The sequence below is a fragment of the Mobula hypostoma genome, chromosome 6 (assembly GCF_963921235.1).
Source record: "Mobula hypostoma chromosome 6, sMobHyp1.1, whole genome shotgun sequence".
Lineage (NCBI taxonomy): Eukaryota > Metazoa > Chordata > Chondrichthyes > Myliobatiformes > Myliobatidae > Mobula > Mobula hypostoma.
In genome coordinates this window covers 166,396,150-166,423,613 of record NC_086102.1, presented here as the reverse complement: position 1 = coordinate 166,423,613, position 27,464 = coordinate 166,396,150, and the positions used below count along the sequence as shown (strand labels likewise).

At 39.3% G+C, this 27,464-nt stretch overlaps 1 long non-coding RNA gene across 1 annotated transcript; it reads left to right on the top strand.

Annotated features, from left to right (window-relative positions):
- Nucleotides 1–45: 45 nt before the first annotated feature.
- Nucleotides 46–27,451, top strand: LOC134348582 (uncharacterized). Its single transcript, XR_010018455.1, has 4 exons — nt 46–160; nt 11,223–11,362; nt 15,457–15,608; nt 25,338–27,451. It is a non-coding gene; the product is annotated as an uncharacterized LOC134348582 (long non-coding RNA).
- The last annotated feature ends 13 nt before the right edge of the window (nt 27,452–27,464 follow it).

Genomic DNA, 27,464 nt, shown 5'->3' with positions numbered 1-27,464 from the left:
TGCGCTCGCCGCTCGCTCGGCTTTCGCCGCTGCACTTTGCTCGGGCGACAAAGGTGTTGAACGACGTACAACACACACTCACACACGAACCTGCACAGGCAGACGTGGCCGGACCGTTTCGACGCGCTCATGTCTTCTTGGATAATTTGTCGATATCTCGGTAGGACTTGACCCGAGGGACAGAATGAATGAAAGAGCTTTCAGATCAACACTTAAAAAGATCTTTCCGCTACTTCTCTTAGGACAGTTTCGATTCTAATACTTTTTAACCTAGTTAGGCGAAACTAACTGTGGCAAATCAATAAATTTGGCACGGTGCTTCTTTTAAAAGAGAGTAGTGAGGAATTCTTTTTCAAATTTTGTTTGTAAAGTGGCCCCTCATTTTTTCTCTCATCGAATTTGTGTAATATGTAGGAGCCAGAGACGCAAGTTTGCCGCCAATGTGGCAAGGGAGCAATGAACTCTTCTGGGTGGGTATCCGACAGTTTGGGTAGAAACTGCGGTGACAAAAACTAGTATGATGAAAACGATGCCTTGAGAGATTTAATAACAACGTCATTAAAACAAAAATAGAGAAAAATTCAGTGTATTTGGTTTTACCAATCTTATTTTTAAATGTAATTAAATAGGCAGTGATGACGAGTCACAGCACCATCATTTTGAAAAAAATGTTAGCTTTCTGGTCATGCTAAATTAACATGCTGACGAACCACGGTACCTATTTTGGCTTTAGCATGTTAACTGGTATAAAGTCTCAGTCTTGTAACAGGATTATTCTTGATAACGTGAAATTTAATCAGCGCAGCTTGTGTATATATTTTAAAATTTCCTTGAGGGATGAGTGAGCAATTTGTTTTTTGTGCCACCTCCCCTAGGTATTAATGACCCAATTATAAAGGGCAGGTTATTTTTAAAGGCAGAACATGCTGGACGTTTTTACGATGTCAAATAGCTTCTGTGTCGAGAGCATGGTAGGATGAACCGTTCTTCAAAATGAAGATAGTCGTCCCTGATTTAAATAATCAAGTTATGCCTTCAGTGTAACCCAAATCAACAAGAAATGCAAAATAATTTTGAAATTGCAAGTAATATTTGCAATTCTATTGCTAATTTATTTTGAATAAGAGAACAAACATAGGTCGTTCAGCCTCAAGCCTGCACTGTCATTTATTAGTGATCTTGGCTGATCTACCTCATACCATTATTTTGCTCTGTTCCCAAATCTGTTGATTCATTTACGTTTGTAATACCTAGAAATTTATCATTTTTGTTTTGAATGTAATGTGAATTTGGGACATATGGTTATAAAGGTTTGCTAGCCGTTGAGTGAAAAAAAATCCTACTTACCTCAGTAACAATGACCTGACCCTTATTTTATAATGGCACCTACCTAGTTTTAGTCTCCTTATCCAAGGGAGCATTTCTTCTGCCTCTACCTTGTTGAGTCCTGCAAGAATTTTCTGTTTCAATTTGGTTATCTGTCATGCTTCTAAACACTGGAAAACTGAGTACAAGCCTCCTGAATTGTGTGACAGACCCCTCTGAATATCAAGACAGATCATTGCACTTCCTCTTTAGTAATTATGTTTCTTTCGGAAGGACACCAAAATTGTACACACTAGAGATGGTCTTACGAAGGCTCTGCAAATGCAGTAAAACATACTTACTCTTGTGTGCATTCTCCTTGCAATAACGGTAGCATACTATCAATATTCCTAATTGCCAGTTCTATCTCATGCAGCTTCCCTTGTACATCAATATTTCCCAAACTCTTTCCATTTAAAAATTACTCAACATTTCTGGTTTTTTTTACAATGAAGTGGAGACTTTGCAGTTTTCCAAATTGTCTTCCAGCTGCCATGCTGATGTCACACAATTAGCTTGTTCATCTCCCCATGAAGACTTTGTACTCTTATCACTATTCAGATTTCCACATTTCTGAGCTTACCAAACATATGAAATTGCTAGAATTGATCCCAGCCACAAACACTAAACATTTTTTTAAAAAGCTGCAGCTGTTGGGTATTTGCAATAAATGCAGAAAAAGCTAGAAATGTTAAACATGTTGGGCAGCATCTGTGGAAAGAGAAACATGGTTGAACATCCTTCATCAGAATGAAGCTACAACCATTGTCCCCCTTTCATTAAATCTATTAGATACATCTCCAAAGGAATACAATAGATTAACCAAGTCTGGTTTTACTTTCATAAACCCATGATGACTCTGCTCAATCATATTATTATTTTACAAGTATCTTGATGGACATCTTTTGTAGTAGATTCCCAACATTTTCCCAAGAACCAATGCCAGGCTAACAGAGTGGCAGTCCCCTGTGCTATCCAATCTACAGAGTCACTGGGACATCAGCAAAGATTAAAACCATCACAATTGTCTGTGTGCTGTTTGGCAGAGAAGAATGTAATTCAGCCTATTGGAATGATTCAATGTACGTTTATTATCAGAGCATGTATACAGAATACAACTCTGAGATTTGTACTCCCACAGGCAGCCAGAAACAAAAAAAGCATAAAACTCCAAACAAATGAAAAAAGAACAAATTGTGCATATGGCAAAAGCAGGCAAACAACACATAAAATATCAAACATCAGACGAGGAGTAATGCACCTTAAAGCTGTTTGCCAATTGCCATAAAACCTCAGAAGAAGAAGAAGAAGAAGAAGAAGAAGAGTCCAAGAGTATTCAGTTCAGTGCGGCTAGCTCACTGCAAACTGCAGAGCCAGTCAAACCACTAAATTAAAGTGTATGGGAGTTCAATGTTGGGCATTCGAGGGTCAGATGAAACTGAATACACAGAAAACCTGGTACTCAAAATTGGAGAAACATGATAATTTCTCATTGTCCTTTTATATCCTGGAACATACCAACTTTCCAGTGGAGGAGATGCCAGTCTTGAAATGTATAAAGGTGGATAAACTTTGGATGTTACAGGAAGCAAATGGGAATTGATTTATATTTAGAGATTTACAGCATGGCAACAGTTCCTTTCAGCCCAATGAGCCTGCCACCCATTTACACCCATCTGACCAATTAACCTACTGATATCGTTAACCTCAGTCTTTGAAATGCAGGAGAAAACCAGAAGGCCTGGAGGTAACCCACATGGTCACGGAGAAAGTACAAACTCTACTGGCAATGGTGGGAGTTGAACCCAGGTCTGGCGCTGTGATAACATTATGCTAACTGCTACCTTACTGTGCCACTGGGGCTTTAAATGTCTTGAGGATACTCAATATATGGACAGGAAAGGAATGGAGGGTTATGGGCTGAGTGCAGGTCGGTGGGACGAGGTAAGAGTAAGTATTCGGCACAGACTAGAAGGGCCGAGATGGCCTGTTTCTGTGCTGTAATTGTTATATGGTTATATTGAAATGCAAATATGTTAAGAACATGCTTAAAATGAAATCAACAGATAGTAATAAGATAGTAATAAATTGCCACTCTTGTATCTCTGTTTTAGATCATAACAAAATCAAAATGTTGTTAAATCATAACAAAAATTAAAAACTGAAAATTCTGGAACTACTCTGCAAGTCAGGCAGCATCTGTGGAGACTAGAACAAATTTAATAGTTCAAGTTGATATGCCTTTCACCAGAACTGTTCAATCGCTCTTGGGCTTAACAGAAGATTTTATAATGGCAATATTTTGTCAAGCTGTGCACTTCACAAATATTAGCAAACAATTTATAACAGTTTGGTAATACTGAATATTCAAACTTATATAGTTCGGAGTGGATCACTTCTCACTGAAAGAGTATGATCCCTGACAGACAATTGATTCTATCATAGCCAGTATATGTCTAGAGGCAGACATAAAAACAATACTGTCAAGGTGAATATAAGCACAAACTTAGATGTAGAAACAATAAGATTAAATATATTGGTGGTTGACAGTTACGGCAAAAGCAGGCAAACAACACATAGAATACAGAATAAATCCACATGTAGTTTTACATGCTATGTTCACCTCCTAAGTCACTATACTTTAACTTATTCCGAGGTCTTGTTTTCACTTGCTAGGCCACCACTCATGAGATTTTAGAAGTGTGAGATGGTGACCTCATTGAAACCTACCAAGTATTGAAAGGCTTAGATAGAGTAGATGTGGAGAGGATGTTTCCAAATTGGGATAGTCTAGGATCAGAGTGTACAGCCTCAGAAAATAAGGAGGAGGTAAGGACGATAAAGAGGTAAGGAAGAACTTCTTTAGTCAGAGTGCGGTGAATCTGTGGAATCCATTGCCGCAGATGGCTGTGGAGGCCAAGTCACTGAGAATATTTAAAGTGGAGGTTGATAGGCACTTGATTATTAAGAACACCAAAGATTATGGGGAGTAGTCAGGAGAAGGGGGTTGAGAGGGAAAATAAATCAGTCATGATCGAATAGCAGAGCAAGCTCCATAGGCAGAATGGCCTAATTCTGTTCCTATGTTTTATAGTCTTAAAATTGCCCATGAGAAACTAGTGGTGAGCTGCCTTCTTGAACATGTGCAGTTCTTCTGGTGAAAGTAACTCCAAAGTGCTTTAAGAACGGGTGTTCCAGTATTTAGATTCAATAATAACAAAGCATTGGCAATATCTTTTTAAGCCAGAATTGTGTGTGGAGTGGAGAGGAAGCTGTAAGTGACTGTGTTCTCAGGCACCTGCCGTCTCTGTGTAATTCTGTAGATGCCATACCCTGCAGCCAGGATGTTGTCAAGCACTTTAGTGAACATCCTCATTTTGGCCTTTATGGTGGAAAGAAGATCATGGATAAAAGCAGTTGAAGGTGCTTAGACTTAGGCTACGGCCCTGAGAAACTCCAGCAGTGACTGGTGCTGAGGTGATTGATCTCTGATAACTATTTCCATCTTTTGTCGCGCAATGTATGATTCCAAGTGCTTTCCCTTTGATGTCCGTTCTCCACTTTTACCAGGGTGCCTTGATGTGAATAGCAATCACTCTCGCCTCACCTCTGGATTTCAGCTGTTTGGTCTATATTTGAACCAAGGGTATGATGACTTCATGTCGTGGTGAAACTCAAGCTGGGAGTCAGTGAGTAGGTTATTGGTGAGTAAGTGCCATTGACAGAGAGTTATAGAGTTGTACAGCACAGAGGAACAGGCCTTTTGCTCCAACTTGACCATGCTGATGGTGAGGACGATCCTAATCCTTTAGGCTAAATCCTCCTAATTCATTCCTGTGCAAGCATATGTTCAAATGCCTTTAAAATGTTGTAATTGTATCTGCCTGTAAATTTCCTGTGGCAGCTCATTCCCTATAACCATCATCCTCTGGGTGAAAAATGTACCCTCCGATTTCCTTCCCCTCTCACCTTGAATCTTTGCTCCCTAATTTTGAACTCACCCACTCTAGCAAAAAGGCTCTTGACTGTTCACCCTATGTATGCTTCTCATAAATTCACAATAAGATCAGTCTCCTGTTTGCTGTAAGAATAAACACAGCCTATCGAATGTCTCCTTATTAGTGAAGTCCTGCATTCTGGGCAACATCCTGATGAATCTCTTCTGCACTTTTTCTAGTGCTATCACATCCTATCTGTAGTCTAGGAACCAGATGACAGTTCCTATCACTTTGATTGAGATTAGACGGGGAGATTAGCTTGATTGATTAAGACACACCTGGACAATTTTCCGTATGACTATTAGATGTCAACTGTGCCAGGACAGCTCGACATGAGGCAAACCTAGTTCTGGAACACGTGTCCGGTACCATAGCTAAAATATTGTCTGCTCCAGAGCCTTTGCTCCATACAGTGTTTCCAGTCATTACTTGATAACTGCAGGCCCTTCGGTCCACAATGTTGTGCTGACCATGTAACCTACTCCAGAAACTGCCTAGAATTACCTTACCACATAGCCCTCTGTTTTTCTAAACTCCATGTACCTATCTATGAGTCTCTTAAAAGACCCTATTGTATCCGCCTGTACCATTGTCACTGGCAGTGCATTCCACACACCCACCACTCTCTGTGTAAAAAACCGACAAGCCTTCTGTACCTACTTCCTTGCACCTTAAAACTGTGCCCCCTCATGTTAGCTATTTCAGCCCTGGGAAAAAGCCTCTGACTATTCACATGATCAATGCCCCTCATCATCTTATACACCTCTGTCAGATCACCTCTCATGCTCCATCATTCAAAGCAGAAAAGGCCAAGTTCATTCAGGCTATTCTTATAAGGCACACTCTCCAATTCAGGCAACATCCTTGTAAATCTCCTCTGCACTCTTTCCAGGTGACTAGAACTGAACACAGTACTCCAAGTGGGGGCTGACCAAGGTCTTATTTAACTGTAACAATACCCCATGGCTCTCGAACTCAATCCCACAGTTGATGAAGGCCAACACACCGTACGCCCTCTTAACAACACTCAACCTGGGCATCAGCTTTGAGTATCCTATGGACATGGACATGGACCCCAAGATCTCTCTGATCCTCCACACTGCCAAGACTCTTACCATTAATATTATATTCTATCTTCATATTTGATCTACCAAAATGAACCACTTCACACTTACCTGTGTTGAAGTCCATCTACTAATTCTTAGCCCAGTTCTGCATCCTATTGCTGTCCCGCTGTAACCTCTGACAACCCTCCAGACTACCCACAATACCCCCAACCTTTGTGTCATCAGCAACTCATTAACCCACCCTTCTACTTCTTCATCCAGGTCATTTATTAAAATCACAAAGAGGAGGGATCCCAGAACAGACCCCTGTGGAACAGCACTGGTCACCAACCTCCATGCAGAATACGAACCATCTACAGCCATCTTTGCCTTCCATGGGCAAGCCAATTCTGGATCCACAAAACAAGATCTTCTTGGATCCCATGCCTCCTTACTTTCTGAATGAGCCTTGCTTGGGGAACCTTATCAAGTGCCTTATTGAAATCCATATACACTACATCCACTGCTCTACCTTCATCAATGTGTTTTATTACATCCTCGAAGAATTCAATCAGGCCCGTAAGGTATAACCTGCCTTTGACAAAGCCATGCAGACTATCCCTAATCAGATTATTTGAGGTGGTAGAGACCATAAGAAGAGGCTGAAATGGATTAACTGTTGCACAGCGCGCTGAGTTTGGTTGTAAATGCTTCAACGTGTTCCTTAGCATTTACATGTTGGACCCACCATTGTCGAAGATGGGCATGTCTTTGGAGCCCATTCCTCCCATTAGTTGTTTTATTGTCACCCAGGAGTAAGGAACTGGAAATGGTAGAAATGCAGAGCTTAGGTCTGACCTGCTGGTTGTGAGATCGTTTAGCCATCCCAATTGCATGTTTTCGTAACTTCACAAGGAAGGCACATCACTTTTAGAGTTCTAGCAAAGGGTTCTGGACAGAAAATATTTCATCTTCCACCAATGCTGCCTGACTTGCTAAGTGCTTCCAACATTTTTTATTCCTTTTTGTAGCTATGCTTAGTGCAGCTCCTGGCACATCCTTTAGCACTCCTCTTTAAAGCAGGCTGGATTCTCTGGTTTCATAATAATGGTAGAGTGGTGAGATGCTGGACCACAGAATTGTACATTTTTGGTGCAACTGATGGTCGACAGCTCCTCTTAAATGTCCAGAGAACCAGCCAAACACTGAACATTCGCAAGTCAAAGATGATCTACCAATTTGCCCCTGCTGTACAACACTGTACTGTGACAATAAAGGTTCATGGCATGACTGTAGAAAAGAGGACCAATTCTATATTTAAGGAGGCATATCCTGGCAAAAATAAATATTGTTGATGAAATTCTCCATTGTTTTCAATGCATTAGTACAGCCAACAAGGAAAAGAATGTTTGAAGAAGGAGACTTTATGTCTGGCATTCAATTTGTGGTCTAACAGGTTGCAGACTGGTTCCCTGTCTTCCTCCTGAGACTTGGATTACCTACAGCAGAATTTATAGCTATGAAATTGTCAACTAAACAAACTCTTAAATTTTGATAAATTGTAAAGTATAAAAATTGCTTTTATATAAGGTTTACTATACCTTTTATAGTTTTCGAGCACATTATTTTAATAAAATGGCACTGCATAGCAAGATCAAGGAATAGCAATGCTATGAATAAGAAGTAATCTATTTTGAGTTGTCCTAGAAATGAATCTAAGGGGTTCTCATTGGATTAGTGTAAACTGGAAATGGTGAAACAGAATGCCAAAATACTTCAACTTAATTATCTCAAATGAAGGAAGGAACATCCACCAATGAACCACATTGATGTGTGAACTTATATATTGTAAGCCTGGACTTTTTGATTTTGCCAGTTGTACATAGCTAATGAAAATGGGTGAAGAATGGAAATCAAACAATCGAGATTTGTGAAGAAAGAGAAGCAAAAGGTTAAAAGGGCAAATAATTATCAATGATAAAATATTAGTAATGCATCATACACCACATGTGATACAGCTAATGGTACAATTTTCACAAAAATTGCAATATTTTCTTTATTGATCTATGCTTCTACAATGAATAATGCATGCATTATATCTAAAATGATCTACTAATTACAGTACACATGGTTTATGAGACATATGGAGGTAAATATTAGTCCCCAAGGATCCCAGATGGTACAGATTGCTCAATTTCATCTTGCCACTGTTTGTTGTGAGAAAGAGAGAAAGAGATAAAGAGAGAGGGAGTGTGTGTGTGTGTGTGAACATTGAGGAATGTTACAGCCATCCAGTCTTACTTTCAAATTCTAAGAATATAAATAACTTAATTTCCTTATGTCTCACAGCCCTACTATTAGCCACGTAACAGACAAAGCCGACTAAACTGTGTTTAATTGCTCAAATGTCCATTGACCTGGTCTAAACATTTAACAGATATCTCCTTTATCCAATTCATTCTATTTCTACCTTCTCTGCAAATTTTTAAAATCTCTGTTTCACAGATATGATGAGGGATCTTTGGTCTGAAATATTAAACTCCTGAAGAAGGGTCTCAGCCTGAAATGCCTACTATTTATACACTTTCATAGATGCTGCCTGATTTGCTGAGTTCCTCCAGCATTTTCTGATGTGCTAAGTGTTTACAGTTTTTTTTATTTCAGATCTCCAGCATATGCAGTTTTTTTGATATTCATTTTTTTAACCTCCACTTTTCAGGTGTAGCATTTCAGTTGTAAATACTAGGTCACAGTCTTTTTTTCAGAAGTACTTTTCTCTCCACAACTGTGTAAATAATTTGAAACAATTTTTATGCACCTAGATTCAGTTTCCATTAAGCAACTTTGAATTGGAAACTAGAATCTTTTTGCATTGCTTAAAATGATTTCTTTACTCAGAAGATTCAAATTATCCAATAAATGAAATAAATTATTAATGAAATACAAAAAACACTGCATTGCACAATTTCAAATGTAATGAACATAATTCAAGTTAAGGGAAAAGATTGTTTATAAGAATGATTGCCTTTCTTGGCATTTATTCAGTTGTGAAGTGGAAATGTGGAGGTTGATTAACCTGCACATTATAGCCTGCAAGTGTTGAGTGGGAGTTGTGAGGCCACCGCTGGACAGTTGTACTGCTCTGTGAATTTGCTTGATAATTTATTTGGCACTTATCTGGCTAACATAACACCACTAATGAGGAATATAAAATACATAAAATAAACTTGACATTTGTCCCTCCTCTTTTGGTGTGAAGGTATTAAAGAACATGCATAAACATCTGAATGTTTCAAAGTTGTTTGGAGTCAGTGGTGTGTTTTAGAAGTTTAGATGCTGAAGCAATGTGGAGACACTTACTGAGTACTCGGTAGCATAGTGGCTAGCACAACGCGTTACGATACCAGAAATCCGGGTTCAATTCCCGCCGCTGCCTGTAAGGAGTCTGTACGTTCTCCCTGTGACCGTGTGGGTTTCCTCCGGGTGCTCTGGTTTTCTTCCCTCAGTCCAAAGACGTACCGGTGGGCAGGTGAATTGGTCACTGTAAATTGTCCCGTGATTAGGCTAGGATTAAATCGGGGATTGCTGGGCGCATGGCTCAAGGGGCCGGAAAGGCTTGTTCCGCGCTGTGTCTCAATAAATAAATAAAACTATGTAACAAAACTCACGGTAATATGATAACATCCATATAAACTATTTAAGTGAGGATGGTTCGGTCTTAGCTATGTAGGATACAGTGAATACTCACCTTTTCTTATTTAATGCAGTCACTTCTTCAGTATTTCAATGCAATGAACCTGAACTACCTTCCTGTGTGGGACTTGAATCACAAATTTCAAACTCAAAAATGAGAGCACTGCTACGAAACTGCAGCTTATAAATAATGTAGATAATAACTAATAATAATATTATCTGTTTTAGTTTCACTGACCTTTTTCATCTTTTATTAACTATATCTGATATAGTTTGGAATGACCTCAAGGAGATATGAATTTTTTTTCTACTCAAAATGGTTTGAGAATGAAGAACACAGCATTTCAATAGTATTTGTTTGTCATTGGAACCACCCAATGTGCAGATTCCTGCTTAAAATGATAGTGTCAAATGACACCTTGTTGACCTACTTTCTAAGACTTGCTTTCAAAGTTAAAGTTATGGTTCCTTTTTTAGAATGAAATTACCTATAAGTTTGCTCCTAAATATAACACTGACATCTCCAATGATTTCAAAAGAATTGAAAAGGAATTGAACTAGAAAGCCCAGGGGATTACAGAAAGCTCTTCAGCTCTTTATGGAAGATTTTATGCACCATTATGAAAGATTTTGGTATTTTTATCTTCAAAACAATACTCGTTTTCTTATGAAACAGAAAAAAATGGAACATGCACATTTTATGCAGAACTATGTATGGCTAACGATAAGAACTTAGTTGCACTGTATTATGTGAGGTGGGACTCATTACATAAGCATACTACTCATGTTTTTCATAGTATGAATTTGTCAGGACTGGATACAAATGGCTGATCTTATTGGCTGAAAACGTCTAAAGCAAGTAGTGTGATATCAGTCATAGCAGGTTTAGCCCCACCCAAAAAACTCATGATAATCTATGGTAGATGACAAAGCAAATCTGTCATTTTTTTGCAAATTTTCTTGTGATATTCAGTAATATTAAAGAATAACTAAAGAAGATTTTTAAAATTCTTTATTTTCATAGTATTAAATGATACTTCAAAACTCTTAATTAACTACAAACATTAAAGTAAGCACAAATAATTAATTTGAGTAACTTAATGTATCTTTTTTTTTGCAGTTAAGTAATTGAAATTTAGATCAAATGCAGGATTTGAGAAAAGATCCCAGTATCAGTATCAAAGAATTGCAGCAGGCTGCTGCTTGTTCATTGAATGGCATGTGAAGTCCAACATGGAAACCATTGGTGGAGCTTAGCCGGTAAGTTTGAGACCGAAGTATTCTTTCTACTGACCCAAATCTGCCATATTTCAAATAATCCAGTACCTGGAGTAGCAGATTTCATGGACAATTGGGCTTTAGTCCAATCAATACACAAACCTTTTCATTCACTTTTGTTAACATCAATACAGTATTATAATATTTTTTTTCGCTGCTTCTAATGTTCTTCGAAGGAGCAGGAAACTGAGTCCCAGTAAGTTTAAATAGAGCAGGAAGTAGAACTGGTGAGTTTCAGCTTGTGAAAACACTGTACTTTTGGACGAGCCATACACTGAACTATTGAGATTTCTGAACCATCAGATTACAGATTAGTGGAGTTTTACTCTGCATGGTAAATGTGTGGAATTACTGGCAAAATCCAGGCAATTTGTAGTTACTGGGTGGTCGTATGGCTCTTAAGTGTGGCCGTGGTTTAGTGGAGGACTGTCACCTCTGTCCTAGAAGTTTATAGGTGCAGATTCCACTTGAGAGATGTCCCAGGTAGTCTGGGCCAATACAAAGTATGATACTGAGGGAGTGATGATTCTTGGATGCCAGGTCCCCCTGTCAGTTCTTACATGGATATTAATGATCAAGTAGCTCTATTTTGAAAAAGAGCAAGAGGGTTATTCTCGTTAATCCGGCTGATCAGTTTATGGCTCAATTAGTAAGTCTCAAACAGATTATCTGGTTAATATCACATCGTGATTTGTTGGAACTTGCTGTATGCAAAGTGGCTGCCATCCTTCCTACATTACAGAACTGACAATGTTCCGAAAGTATTTTGTTGGCTGTAAAATATATTGGGTAATTCTTTTTGTTTCAGTCTACATTATCTGAAAAAACAAGCAGCATTTAATATAGCAAATAGAATGTATGTTATTCATTTACAATTATTTGCTAACTCTTTATGGAACACTGTGTTGTGTTATAAATATTCTCCTTCATTTGATGAAATATTTGAGAGGATTGTTTTATTCTTTGGATGATATAAGCGTTGGTAGTATTTCCGTACGATGGACTGAAATATACAAGATTGTGATTGTTTGGAAGATTTACAAAAGAGTCACTCTGAGTCACTCTGTTAAGTGAATGCTTCTGATTTTATTCTGTGAAATTCATCACATGGGATTCCGGACACATAATTTTGATGGGGAAAACATTTCCGAAGTATAATTGTTGGACAGGTAGCAGCTTCATAATCATGATAGCTCATTTCGTTTGAACAATGTTGAATATGCCAAATTATGCATATAACTTATTTAACATTTAAAGATAGGGACTATGTAACAGTTTTCATTCCTCCAAAGAATTTTGGACATAAAGATGCTCTGTATGCATTTTAGCATTGATTATATCTAAACCACCTCCAAGAGGACCACAACCTTGTTGTAGGGTTTGGAGGCTTGTATGCCTCAATGACCCAGACAGCTATGTTGGCTGGAGTCAGGGTATTGTGGTTTGACTCTCGGTAGGGTCACCCATGTCAAACAGGTCAAAAGGTAGAGGCCAGATTAAGAGTGGTCCACCAGTCCGTCGGGCTCAGGGGATCAGCTCAGGACTAAAAACCCTGAGCTGGTTAAAAAAAAATGGTTACGGATGTGGAAACAGTAATGAAGAATCCTGTATCTGTGCGTGACAATATTCCTGAGTCTCCACCCAGGAGATGCATGACTGACAGAAGTGAAAACCAAGAGGAATCTACTAGCACAATGAAGGAAACCCTGAACACTGCCAAAGTACCCCTGAAAAGGTGGAGGCAATGCAAGAGACCAAAGACAACTTGGTGCCATGCTGTAGAGGCCGAAATGAGGACCCTGAACCACACCTGGGACACAATAGAGAAGATGGTGAAGGACAGACAGAGATGGAGGACCTTCATTGCTGCCCTAAGTGCCAGCAGAGTAACAAGTGATAACTATATCTAAACCAGTGAGATAGAATTCATGAATGTTGCATGTTATTTAGTTGTGCTGGTAAGGTTCACTGCCATATTTCAGGATTGTTTAATAATTATTAGGAATTATTCTTGACAAAGGTTACCCTTAAACAACATTTTTTCATAATACTGGTCAGAGGTGGAACATACATACAACTTACGTCAAATAGTGTAAAATATAACAAACTGAATCACTTTACTAAGTAGACATTTTACTAAAAAGAGTCGAGAGAATGTAAGTTGCAGTTACTTCATTCCTCAAGAGCAAGGACATTGTGGGCCCCCAGCAGAGATATTCATATCATCAATAGCCATGGGAGAGGTGCTGGAAAGCTGGAAAGTGGCCAGTTTTTTTCCCTCTATTTAAGAAAGACCTCAAGGGAAAATCTAGGAACTACAGACTGGTGAGTCTAAAGTTAGTGGGCATGTTACTGGAGGAGATGCTGAGGGACAGGATCCTTAGACACTTGCAAAAGCAAGGACTGATTAGAGATAATCAGCATGACTTTGTATGTGTGAAACCATATGTCGTGAATTAAATTGGGCTTTTGAAGTTGTAACGGAGAAGATGGATGAGAGAAATGCAGTCGACATTGTCAGCATTGACTTTAGCAAGGCAAAGACAAAGTACCCCGTAGTAGGCTGCTCCAGAAGGTGAGATAATGCGGGATCAAGGGCGTTAGCCAATGGATACAAAATTGGCTTAATGGAAGGAGACAGGAGGTGGTGGTAGCAGTTTTTTCAGATTGGTGGCCACATGGATTGGTGTTGTTTGTTGAGATTTTGATCAACTGAATCAGTGGGACAGAGAATGGCAAAGAAAGTTTGATTCAGATAAAAGCGAGGTGTTGTATTTTTGGTAAGAGAAGCCAGGGCAGGACTTGCACAATAATTGGTAGGACTGTGAGGAATGTTTTAGATCAGAAGGACCTAGGGTTGCCGTTACATAGTCCTTTGAAAGTGGCAACACAGGTAGGATGGTGAAGAAGCTGTCTGGCACATTTGCCTTCATTGGCCAGAATATTGGGTACACAAGTTGGGATGTCATGTTACAGATGCACAAGCCGTTGGTAAGGCTACGTTAGGAATACGATATACAGTTCTGGTCATTTTGCAACAGAAAGGATGTCATTCAACTGGAAAGAGTACAAAAAAGATTCATGAGGATGTTACCTGGACAGGAAGGTTTGAATTTTAAGGAGAGGTTGGATAAACATGAACATTTTTCCCTGGAGCACAGGAAGCTCAGGGATGACGGTATAGATGTTCATAAAATCATGAGGAGTATAGATAAGGTGAATAGCCATGGTCTTTTCCCCAGATTAAGGGAACCGAAAATGAGAGGGAAAAGATTTATAAGGGACCTGAAAGACAATATTTTTACACAGAGCATGGTGGGTATATGGAACAAGCTGCCAGAGGAAGTGGCAGAGGCAGTACAACTACAACATATAAAAGACGTTTGGTCAGATGCATGGACAGGAAAGGTTCAGAGGGTCACGGGCCAGTAATAGGCAAATGGGACTAGCTCAGTAAGGGAATGATTGGCATGGACAAGTTGGGCCAAAGGGCCTGTTTCCTGTGCTGTAATAACTTTATGACTATGTCTCCAGGTAATTTCTCCTGAAAAGTGCAGTGTGGTGAAGGATAGTTACATTATGTATGTATAATGTGCATAAAATCAAGCAGGGACAGGGACATGGCATTGTGGGCACAAAGCTTAATGGAGAAGAGAATTAGCAAGCTGGCTACAGCATTGTCACAATGTACATACAGTCTGCTTCAAATGCTTTCTTTTTTAAAAAAAGAATACTGAAATGATAGTAAGTGATATTGTATTTTCGCACAGTAATTGGATAGCACCTCCCAATCACTGAACTTAAAAATCTTTGGCTATTTTTTATAGTTATGGGCTATTTTTTATAGTTATGAATCATGACAGAAATGGGACAGAATCTCAGGGACATAGAGCCTTAGATTTTAAAATAAGAAGCTGTGCAGCCAGCCAATTTGTTAAAGTCAAAGCTCCAAAGCATTGAGGCTTAGAGGATACTGTGATAAAGATCGCTGCAGAGATTTGCTGGGAATTAATTTTTTTAGTGTGGGCAGAGACATCCACTGATTCTGGTAACTACCTTGCTTTGTGTTATTACAGAAAATAATACTGCAGTCTTTTGAAGTAATTGACTGTTGCCGGCTATGTTCACTCACCATGAAAGGAAGCAGCTTAAGAGTATATGTCAAGCTTGTCTAACCATCTGCTTGTTTGGAGAAGATATTCAGTCCTGGTCTGGACGAGATATTATGGTAACACTCCAGGCTTTTAATTCTTATTTTTCCTGCGGGTTTTGAGCATTGTGAGCTGCCCTTAGTAAGTGAGATTGCCAGAACAGTTATGTGAGATGACTATTGTTGATGACCCCATAAAGATAACAACAGCAACCAAATTTGTAAGATTTTAAAAGTTTAAACTTAAGTTGTTGCATCAAAGGTTTGTAGCTGTGAAACAACTAAAAATTTTTAAATCTTCCTTTGTCACACAGGTCTAATTTACACTCAATAGACTCTTGTAATAAAATAAAGTTCACAAGCACACTATTCATAAGCACACCTGCAGGCACCAAGTGCTTTCAAAGAACTAAACTATTTTGCAGTGTGTGTAGTTTCCCTATTTTTACTCACTGCAAGGAGTAACAGTTGTTTATTTTGTATGAGACAGAAATGGCACAGGTTATTTAAACCCCCATGGAGTTTCTGATTACTATACATCTGTGAAAGTGAAATTGCATAACTTTTTTGTTAGGTCGAGCAGAATATAGAAATTAAATGGAACAAAAGGATGAAACCATGATTAAAATCCCTTCTACCTTAAGAAGTTCTTCTCTGCAAATTAAATAGTTTAATATTTTTTAAGTAAAAACAAATACTGTAACTTGAGAAAACATAACAGACACAGATAATCAAAAGAATGTTTGTCTTATTGTAGTCCCGATGAAGCCTCTTGGCCCAAAAGGTCAACTGTTATTCACCTCCATAGATGCTGCCTGACATGCTGAGTTCCTCCAGCATTTTGTATGTATTGCTCAAAATTTCCACATCTGCAGAATCTCTTGGGTTTACCTTATTCTTACCTTTTCCCTCGCTGCTGTCAAATCTCCATTGACCTCACATCTACCACAAGTTCCAAGAAGAGATTCCCCATTGTAAATGCTGTGAAACACATTCCTCTTTCACCATTGGACTCCATGTCGCTTTCAACAGCAAAATGAAACCTAAAGATCACCATTCAGCCCAGCCAGCAAGCTCTTGATTTCTGTGGGTAAATGCTGATAGTTCGACATGGAACCGCCATTAAACCCCAATAAAATCTGGGTTTATAGTCCACAGAGATTAAGCAGGGCAGACTTGGTCAGAACAGAGAAAACTAAATCTGTAATAGAATTAACATGATAGCTCTAGAACGATATAAAAAGTATTGCAGGAAGTAACTGTTTTACTTACAGAGGCGGAACATGATGTCAGAAATGTTAACATGGATTTTATTGCTTTGTTATGGTTGCCATTTATGCATTGATAATTTTTTTGCTGGTGAATAACTTATGACAACTTCTATAAATTTTTGATACGTATTTCTTTGCTGTTCATTTTTTCTTGATATGAACTCACACATCGAGATAGCAACAAATAATTCCTTTGGACAGATGGATGAAACAGCAGATTTGTATTAAGGGCTTACAGGCAAATACATTTTTAAACAGATATGTGAAGACACACTGTTCAGCAGTCTCTTAGATGAAGTTACCTAGTCGTCTGACATAATTCCAGGCACTATGAACCATCGATCTCTTTGTACTATATGGCCAGCAGAAATTGGCTTTATCATAGGAGCCACTGTCAGGGCTACATGACAATGGAATTATTGGAATTTAGAATTATTATGCTTATAGTTAGTTTGATGTTTCGTTAAAAAAATTATTTTGTTGCATACAGTGAGTTGCACAGGGATTTGCGGATTTGCTACGGCTGCTCAGTCATCTTGAGGATACTTAGATTGCTTTTTCTGATGGTTGTTGACTCATTGATAACTTTTGATGGTGAAAGAACATTTTCATAAAGATGATTTTCTTTGTAGATTCTGGTTTCTGATTGTCTTTTTGATTGTTTTTTTCCTCTAAAGGATATTTTCATTGAGCTACAGAGACATAGAGTTGTACAGCATAGAAGTGGTCCCTTTTACCTACCATGTTCAACCTGACCCATCAGGTCTGGTACACTATTCCCACTTCCTTACATTAATTCCATATCCCTTTATGCTTTTCTCATTCAAATACCCAATCAGAAGCACCTTAAATGTTGTTTCTATTCCTGCCTCTGGCACTATGTTCCAGATACCATCTGCTCCTTATGAAAAATGTACTCCTCAGATCCCTTTTAAACCTCCTCCCTTCCACCTTCAGTCTGTGTCCTCTGGTTTTAGACAGCATTTATCATTAGGAGGAGATGCTGGCCATCTATCCTATCTCCTAATTTTCTATAACTCTATCATATCACATCTCAACCTCCTTCGCTCCAGGAAAAATAGACCGAACATATCCAATTGCTCTATAACGTAAGCTCTCCAATCCAGGCAATATCTCCACTAATCTTTTCTGTACTCCCTCTAACTTAATTACATCCTTCCTGTAGTGCGGTGACCAGAACTGCATACAGTGTGCCAAGTGTGCATTGCCAATGTCTTGTGCAGCTTTAACATGATGTCCCGTTCTTAAACTCACTGCCTCAGTCGATGGAGGCAAGTATGCAATTTGTCTTCCTCACCATGCTACCTACAGGGAAGTCTGTACTGTTTCTCCTTGGTCTTTTTGTCCTATAACACCTCAAAGGTTCTGTCTCTCACTCTGTACTTCCTGCCCTGGTATAACTTCCATCCATCCATCACTTTGTACTCGTCTGATTTGCCGTTTCCTTTCCCACTTTCACAGTTGATTAGGCCCTGTTGTAATCCTAGACAAAATTCCTCACTACCACCAATATTGATGATTTTTGTAAATTGACTAATCATTCTCATTCTAATCTTCTAATGAAGACCCCATCACTAATCCATGCGACTTTCCATAGTGGTCCACTGGTCACCTTCTACCACTCTGAAAAACAGCACTCCACCACCACCCTCCACCTCCTGCCACCATGCCTATTTGCTATCTCATCATGTGTTCGAACCCTCTAGACCAGCCTACCAGGGAAAACTTTGTAAAAAGGCCAAGCTAAAATTCACATAAACAACGTTTACCACCTGTTCCTATCAATCCTCTTCAAGGACTCAATCAAATTTGTGAGCTATGATTTCCCATACAAAGCCTTGCTGAATTTCCCAAATCATTCTTTGCCTTTCCGATTGCAAATAAATTCTGTTATTCAGGATCCTTTCCTATAACTTGTTCATCTCAAACGTAAGGCTCATTAGCTTATAGTTCTCTGGTTTATCCCCACTCCCCTTCTTAAATAATGGTACAATATTAGCTCTCCACCAGTCTTCCATGTGGATAATCTTACCTTTGCCAAGGTCCCAGCAATCTTCTCCCTTGCTTTCTGTAACAACTAAGTACACCTGGTAGGCCCCAGGGATTTATTCACCTTTATGCATTTCAAGACTCACAATACCTCCTCCTTCATGATATTGAAATTCTCTAGAATATGATTGTTGTTTTCTCTGAACTCACTAGCTTTCATATCCTTCTCAACAGTAACTGCAGAAGTGAAGTACTCAGTTAAGACCTTGTTCATTTCCCATGGGTCGACTCATAGATTATCACACTAATTCGTAAGGAGACCTGTCTCCCTAGCTACCTTTTTGCCCCTGTTATATACTTATGGAATCTTTATGTATTCTCCTTTGTCTTCTTTGCAAGTGATATCTCATGGCCCCCTTTTGAACTCCTATTTTCTTTTGTGTACCCCTACATTCTTCATACTCTTCACTTGAATCCGGCTGCCCATACTTCACATATGCCTCTTTTTTCCTGACCGGACCCTCACTACATCTAATTAGCCAGTGTTCTCAAATCTTGCTCCCTTTGCTCTTCACTCCAACAAGAACACGCTGGTCCTGAACTCTTCCACTTGCCTGATGTTCCTTTACTTGCAGACAGCTTCTCCCAATGTCTTCGAAGTTAGCCTTGCCCCTATTTAGGACTTTGATAGCTGGATTTACAAATGTACAAACATGGTGTATGTTAATTTTCAATCTTCACTTATGATAGATTTACCTGGGAAAAAAAGTCTCTAATGTACAACAAAGGTCCTAGAGATACCAATAGTAAGAGGAAGATACTATAAAATTCAGGTGAATAGGCAAGGTCTCCTGCAGTGGACACCATAAAGTACACACACAAAATGCTAGAGGAACTCAGCAGGCCAGGCAGCATGTATGGAAAAGAGTATTGTTGACTTGGATTTCCAGCATCTGCAGATTTTCTCTTGTTTGTGATTGAACACCATAAAGTACATCTAGAAATGGTGATTCCATTGATAACTCTTGTATGAAGACAAATAAAGAGTAGGAGCAGTGCAGAAGGAAAGCAAGTTTGGAACACAAAGTTTTTGAATTATCAACTGCTGTGTAATTACTACTGCATGTTCCAGTGAAAGCATTAGGTTTGTTATATAGGAGTAGTTTACATGTTGTGACAAGCCCTCACTGACGTACTGAAATGTATTAAAAACTATTTTGAATCTAATTCATCTAAACAAATGCACATGGAATTGGCTTTAATACATAACAGAACAGAAAACAATGTCAGACATTTTGAACATAAAACAGCACACCACCAGATGATCATGAGGCAGAATTTCTTTGCTGTATTGTTAAACAGAGAGAATAAGTCTTGGTCATTAGTATTGGAACATGCAAAATTTTATAACCATTATTTAATGTATCTGGGACTTTCACTTAAATGTGTGTGTGTGCATGTAAGAGAAAGAGAGATCCTCCCTTTGTATTTCCCTTACACTGTCCATTTGATAATTACTTAGCATCCAAATACAAAGAAGGGAAACATTAATCTTAGTAACTCAGAAATTCATGGACAAATAGATGTTAATGCTGGGTAAGTATGGAAGAAGAGCCAAGATGAGATTTGCAAAAGCACGTAATGAGGCACAACTATTTCAACTTAATTATGTTTAATCAAACACAGCATTAACTGCCGGTAAGATGGCAGTGCGCTTGAATGCAGCTGCCTCTCTGGGTCTAAACAAAGGTGAAATTGCTCATCCTTTATGTCAGCACAAGACACTGGTAGATACTAGTACAGCTGTTCTACCCCACCAGCAAGTTGCTGGATAGTGGTGGAGCTGGACTTGTGCCCCGTGTTGCAGCCTGCTTCAGCCACCCAGGGATGAAGGCGTCAGAGGCTGTGTGTGATCCCACAAATGTGGAATGATTGGCTTGGACATTTTTCTTGTGATCAGAAGACCCTGTTGGACCATTGGTAATGTAGAATACTGTGAGTCCAAATCACTAGTTAATTGGAAAGACTGATGGCGGGGGAGCTGCGTGGACCAGGCCTTCATGCCTCGGTGTCGCCTATTGTGGCTGTCAGGGAAGGAGATGCCGGAGCTGGTTGTGTGCAGCTGGATTCTGTACTGGGTTGAGTGCTGCCCTCTAGTGTTTGCTCCCAGGAAGACAAGCTGGATTGCATTTTTCTGTCACTGTACTTGCCTGAAATGAGGAACTGTATGGGCTATTCTTGCAGAAACATGGCTCTAGGACACCATCCATGCACCATCAATCTACAGGCCTTAATGCTTAGGTACTTGGGCTATATTGTTATTATTTTAAAAAAACATTGTAACTGTATGCTTTTCTACTTTCATAATTTTATGTGCTGTATACTGTATGTGACTGTGGGTACTTACTTTACACTTTGGCCCCAGAGAAGCATTGTATTCATGTGTATAGTTGAATAACAGCTAAACTTCAACTTAACTATGCCGCAACTGCTATTTCTCTAAGGAGAGAAGCAAATATATATACAGCTAAAAAATATTTGGTCCATAATTCCATGGGCTAAAATTCTGGCAGATATAACTGGTGCCCTTGAATGCTGACTTTTACCAACTTGGATATATCTTTGAATTTATCATCACCTTAAACATTTACTTTGTTGGGGGACCAATCTTAACTCCCATTTGGTTTGCAAATGCCATTGGAAAGTTTAAATAGAAGACCTTCTCTTGAAAGAAATCAACATGCTAAGATAATGGGCATGAAGGGATATGGGGAGAAAGCAGGAGACTGGGGTTGAGAGGAAAAATGGATCAGTCATGATGAAATAGCAAAGCAGACCTGATGGGCCAAATGGCCAAGTGCAACTGCTATGCCTTATGGTCTTATAAGGGAGAAGAAAGATTGGCAGCAGATATGGTCTTTCATATGGGAATTGTAAAAAGGGACACACTTTTTCTTTATTTGGTAGACTGACACTGGGCATTATTCAGGTTCTAAATGTTGGAAAATTGAGCTGGAATTGGTTTATTACTGTCACATGCACTGAGGTACAGTGAAAAGGGTGTCTTACATTAAACCTTAAGATATAGGAGCAGAATTAAGCCATTTGGCCCATCGAGACTGCACTGCCATTTTATCACGGCAGATCCATTTTCCTCAGCCCCAATCTCCTACCTCCTCCCTTATCCCTTCATTCCCTGACTAATCATCAATTGTATCCCTTTGTATCCTGACTAAGAATCTGTCAATTTCCACCTTGGCCTCCACAGCTGCCTATGGCAACGAATTCCACAGATTTGCCACTTTCTGACTAAAGAAGTTCCTCCTCATCGCTGTTCTAAATGGATGTCCCTCTATTCTGAGGCTGTGTCCTCTGGTCTTAAACTCTCCTGCCCTAGAAAAAATCTTCTCCACGTCCACTCTTTTGAGGCCTTTCAACATTCTGTAGGTTTCAGTGAGATCCCCCATCATTCTTCTGAATTCCAGTGAGTACAAGAGCCATCAAACGCTCCTCACATGATAAGCCTTTCAACCCCAGAATCATTTTCATGAACCTCCTTTGAACTCTCTCCAAATTCAGCACATTATTTCTTAGATAAGGAGCCCAACACTGCTCACATTACATTCTGGCGTTTATATTCTAGTCCTCTTGAAATGTGTGGTAACATCGCATTTGCCTTCCTCACCACAAAGATCATTACTAATCCACAATCTCTTCATCCTGTAAATTAACCTTTAGGGAATCCTGCATGAGGACTCCCAAGTCCCTTTGCACCTCATATTTTTAAATTTTCTCTCCATTTACAAAATAGTTTATTGCTTTTATTTCCTCTACGAATGTGCGAGGCAATACACTTCCCAACACTGTATTCCACCTTCCACTTCTTTGCTCATTCTCCTAATCTGTTTAAGTGCTTCTGTCACCCCTCTGCTTCCTCAAAAATATCCGCTCCGCCATCCATACTTGCATTGTCTGCAAACATGGCCACAAAGCCATCAATTCCTTCATCCAAATCATTGGCATATAATGTAAAAAGTACCAGTCCAATAGAGATCCCTGTGGAGCACCATTAGTCACCGGTAGCCAACCAGAAAAAACTCCCTTTGTTCCCACTCTTTGCCTCTCGCTAATCAGCTAATGCCTTATCCATCTTTGTTTCTTTCCTGTAATAAATACCATGGGCTCTTTACTTGTTAAGCAGTCTCATGTGTAGCTCCTTGTCAAAGGACTTCTGAAAATTCAACATCCAAAGATCTCCTTTGTCTATCCTGCTTGCTATTTCTTCAAAGAATTCTAATGTCAGGCAGGTTTTCTCTTAAGGAAACCATGCTGACTACTTTATCATGTGCCTCCAAATACCCTGAGACCTCATCCTTAATAATCGACTCCAACATCCTACAAACTACTGACGTCACACTAACTGGTCTATAATTTCCTTTCTTCTGCCTCTACCACTTCTTGAAGAATGGAGTGACATTTGCAATTTTTCAGTTCTCCAGAATCATGCCAGCATCAATTGATTCTTGAAAGATCATTACTAATGCCTCCACAATCTCTTCAGCCACCTCTTTCAGAACCCTCAGGTGCAGACCATATGGCCCAGGTTCAGACCTTTCACTTTCCCAAACACCTTCTCCCTAGTAATGGCAACTTCACGCACTTCTGCACTCCTGACATTCTGGAACTTCTGTCGTACTGCTAGTATCTTCTACAGTGAAGACTGATGTAAAATACTTATTCAGTGCAACCACCATTAATCCAGCATCATTTTCCAGCAGACCGATATCTCCATTCTTGCATTTCTTTTACACTTGCTATATTTGAAGAAACTTTTTGTATCCTCTTTAATACTGTTCATACAGATCAAATCATACACCCTGCTTTGAACTAGTACAAAGTAAACTAGAACAGACTGTAGAATAAAGACAAACAGCTACAGAGAAAATGCACTGAGGTAGTCAGTAAGGTGCAAGATAGATTGTGAGGTCAACGGTCTATTGTACTAAGGAACCATTCGATATTCATCTAACAGTGAGGTAGAAGTTCTTCTTGAGCTTGGTGGCATCTGCTTTCATGCTTCTGTATCTTCTTCCCAGTGGGAGAGGAAAGAAGAGGGAATGTCTAGGGTGTGTGGGGTCTTTTATTATCCTGGCTGCTTCGTCGAGGCAGCAAGAAGTACGGACAGAGTCCGTGGAAGTGAGGCTTGTTTCTGCGATGCTGAGTTGTGTCCACAATTCTGCGGTTTCTTGTAGTCATAGGCAGAGCAGTTGCCAAACATGATACATCTGGATAGGATGCGTTCTATGGATAAAAGTTGATGAAGGTCGATGGGGTCATGCCAGATCTCGTGAGTCTCCTGAGGTGGTAGAGGCGCTGGTGGACTTTCTTGGCTGTGGTAATTCAGGATAGACTGTCAGTGATGTTCATTCAAAAGTTCAAAGGTCAAGTAAATATATTATCAAGGTACACATATATCACCATATACAGCCCTGAGATATTTTCTTCTGGGCATACTCAATAAATCCATAATAGGACAATAACCGTAAAAAAAATCATTGAAAGACTGCATCAATTTGGACGTTCGACCTGTGTGAAAAAGACAACAAACTGTGTAAATATGAAAAGAAAGAAAAATAATAATAATAAATAAATAAATAAATAAGCAATACATATTGTGAGCATGAGATGAAGGGTCCTTGAAAGTGAGGCCATAGGTTGTGGGAACATTTCAGTGATGGGCAAGTGAAGTTATCCCCTTTAGTTCAAGAGTCTGATGGTTTAGGGGTAATAACTGTCCCTGAACACTCCGAGGAATTTGAAGTTCTCAATTTTTTCAACCTCAGCACCGTTGATGTAGATAGGTACATATGCACCATCCCTCTTCCTGAGGTCAATGACCAGCTGGTTTCTTTTACAAACACTTATCGGGAGGGTTGTCACAACACTATGTTACTAAGCTCTCTGTTTTCTTCCTGTACTCTGAGTCATCATTATTTGAGCTGTGGCCCAGTACAGTGGTATCATCTGAAAACATGAAGATGGAGTTAGAAAAGAACTTGGCCACCAAGTCATGAGTGTACAGAGAATAATAGAGGGCTGAGGACACTACCTTGTGGAGCAGCAGTATTCAGAATAATTGTTTCGGAGGTGTTGTTGCCTATCCTTACTGTCTGTGGTCTATTGGTCAGGATGTTAAGGATCCAGTTGCAGAGAGAGGCATTGACTCCCAGGTCTTGGAGTTGGGAGATGAATTTGCTGAGAATTACAGTATTGAAGGCGGACCTGGAGTCAGTAAACAATAGCACAGGAGCAGTTACTGTCCAGATGCTCCAGACATGCCTGTCTGGTCAGGGAGATGTCACCCACTGTAGATCTGTTCAGCAGTAAGTGGATTGCAATGAGTTGAGGTTGTTTGTGACCCTGGAGTAGACGTGTGCCATGGCAAACCTTTTGAAGCACTTCATGAAGGTAGGTGTCAATGGCACTGGGCAGTAATCATTAAAGCACGTTGCCTTGTTTTTCTTAGGTACCCTGATCATAGTAGTCTTCTTAAAGCAGGTGGAAAACTCCGGTTGAAGCAGGAGGTTGAACATGTCTGCGAACACCCTCACCATCTGCTTCCGCACGGAATATGATGTGACAAATAACGAACCTAAAGGCTGCTGACCCTGAAGAACAATAAGATAATATGGTTGTAAAGTGGACAATTTCTGATTTCATGGTGACCAGAAATAATTACCTTCATAACAGACACTTGGATTCACACATTCCGTTCTACTGTTTGAAAAGCCCCAGGAAGTGCAATCAATCAATCAAACTATTTACATGTCTGGATGAACATGTAGTGGATGAGCAGAAGCGTTCAACAGTCTGCTCTGAAATGAAGATCTGAGTATTTTAAAATCCTGATCTCTTTGAATCCACCTGAATATTTCCCAGGTATTGCGGACTCAAAGGGAATGGGAAATGTCTGAATAAATGCTCTCACATCCCAAGTGTTACCTGCCAATATTAGTTCAGGGATGAAAACAGCTCCAACTTCCTCTCTAAGTCACATAATCTGATTCGAAAACATATCACATATTCTTCATTCTTATTTCAAGGTTCTTCATCATCATCATTCAGGTGCCTTGCTGTTTGGCGTGGGCGATCATGTCTCTCCATCCATCACGGTCCCTGACCCTCCGAATTGTAGTTGTTGCCTCCCCTGTTTCTAACCATGATGTTATTTCATCTATCATTTTCATTCTCTGTCTGCCTCTGCTTCTTTTACCTTCCAGCTTTCCAGTTGTAACTAAATGTTCTAATGTCTCTGTTTGAATTTTTACTTTTTTAAGTAAAGTACGCTTTATTTTCATTTTCTGTAGAACTTCTTCATTGGTTATCCTGTCCGTATTTGATATGCATAGCAACCTTCTGAGGAACCACATCTCTGCTGCATTGATTCTTTTTTTTCAAGGTTCTTAACTTCATTATTAAGGAGTGCAGCTTTTTGGTATGATATCTACCACCTTTTCAAAGGAAACTGGGATAGCTGCTGAATGCTGGCCAGTCTGAGTGTAGTTTCTGGTGTATAAATGATCAAGATCAGGTTTAATATCACCAGCATATGTTGTGAAATTTTTTGTCTTTGTGACAGCAGTACAGTGCAATACATAATAATGGGAAAAATGTGAATTACAGTAAATGTATACAGTATATTATAGATAAATTAAAAATGTGCAAAAACAGAATAAAACTGAGGTAGTGTTCAGGGGTTCCATGTCCATTCAGAAACGGGATGGCAGAGGGTAAGAAGCTGTTCCTGAATCATTCAGTGTGTGCCTTCAGACTCCTGTACCTCCTTCCCGATGGTGGCAATAAGAACAGGCCACGTCTTGGGTGATGGGGGTATTTAATGATGGATGCCACCTTTTTGAGGCATCACTCCTTGAAGATGTCCTGGATACTATGGAGGCTAGTTTCCATCATGGAGATGAATGTCCACAACTCTCTGCAGCTTATTTTGATACTATTAATTTCAGATACTGAGATAGCGCTTCCAGACCTGTGTCCAAATTGCTGCTGTACAGCCTCAAAGAAATAATGTTGTTTTGATTTCAATGAAAGTCTTCTATTCATGTTCGCAAATGCTGAAATATCACAGAATTAATGTGCTTAATATATATGTTAAAATTATGAAGTCTAATTATGAATAAATCATTTTGTGAATACTGTTAAAAATTGATGTTAATATTGCGACCTATGACCGTGAATTTAAATCTAGAGCAGTGATTGGTTTTATCAACATTAAACAATTTTGCTCTCCATAGAAACAAATTTCTTTTTTAATGTGTCAACATAAAATGACAGTGGTGCTAACCTTATAAAGTGATTAAACATACTGATGTATTATGAAATTATCTATTGATACAGCTTTGCTAAATGTATCCTTTTTACTTTTCCACATAAGTGTGACCTATATTGTACAGTGTTGAGAATTTTATTTTGAAGTAGACCTCCCTTTCTGTAATAAATCACACTGAAATGATGCCGCTTTCCTCTTGCTGCTCAATTCTCCAGCTGAAGACAGAAAGGAGATCCTGCACAGTAACCTAATTTCACTACCCATGGTTTATACTGCTAATAATAAACTGAACACTTGATGGATACT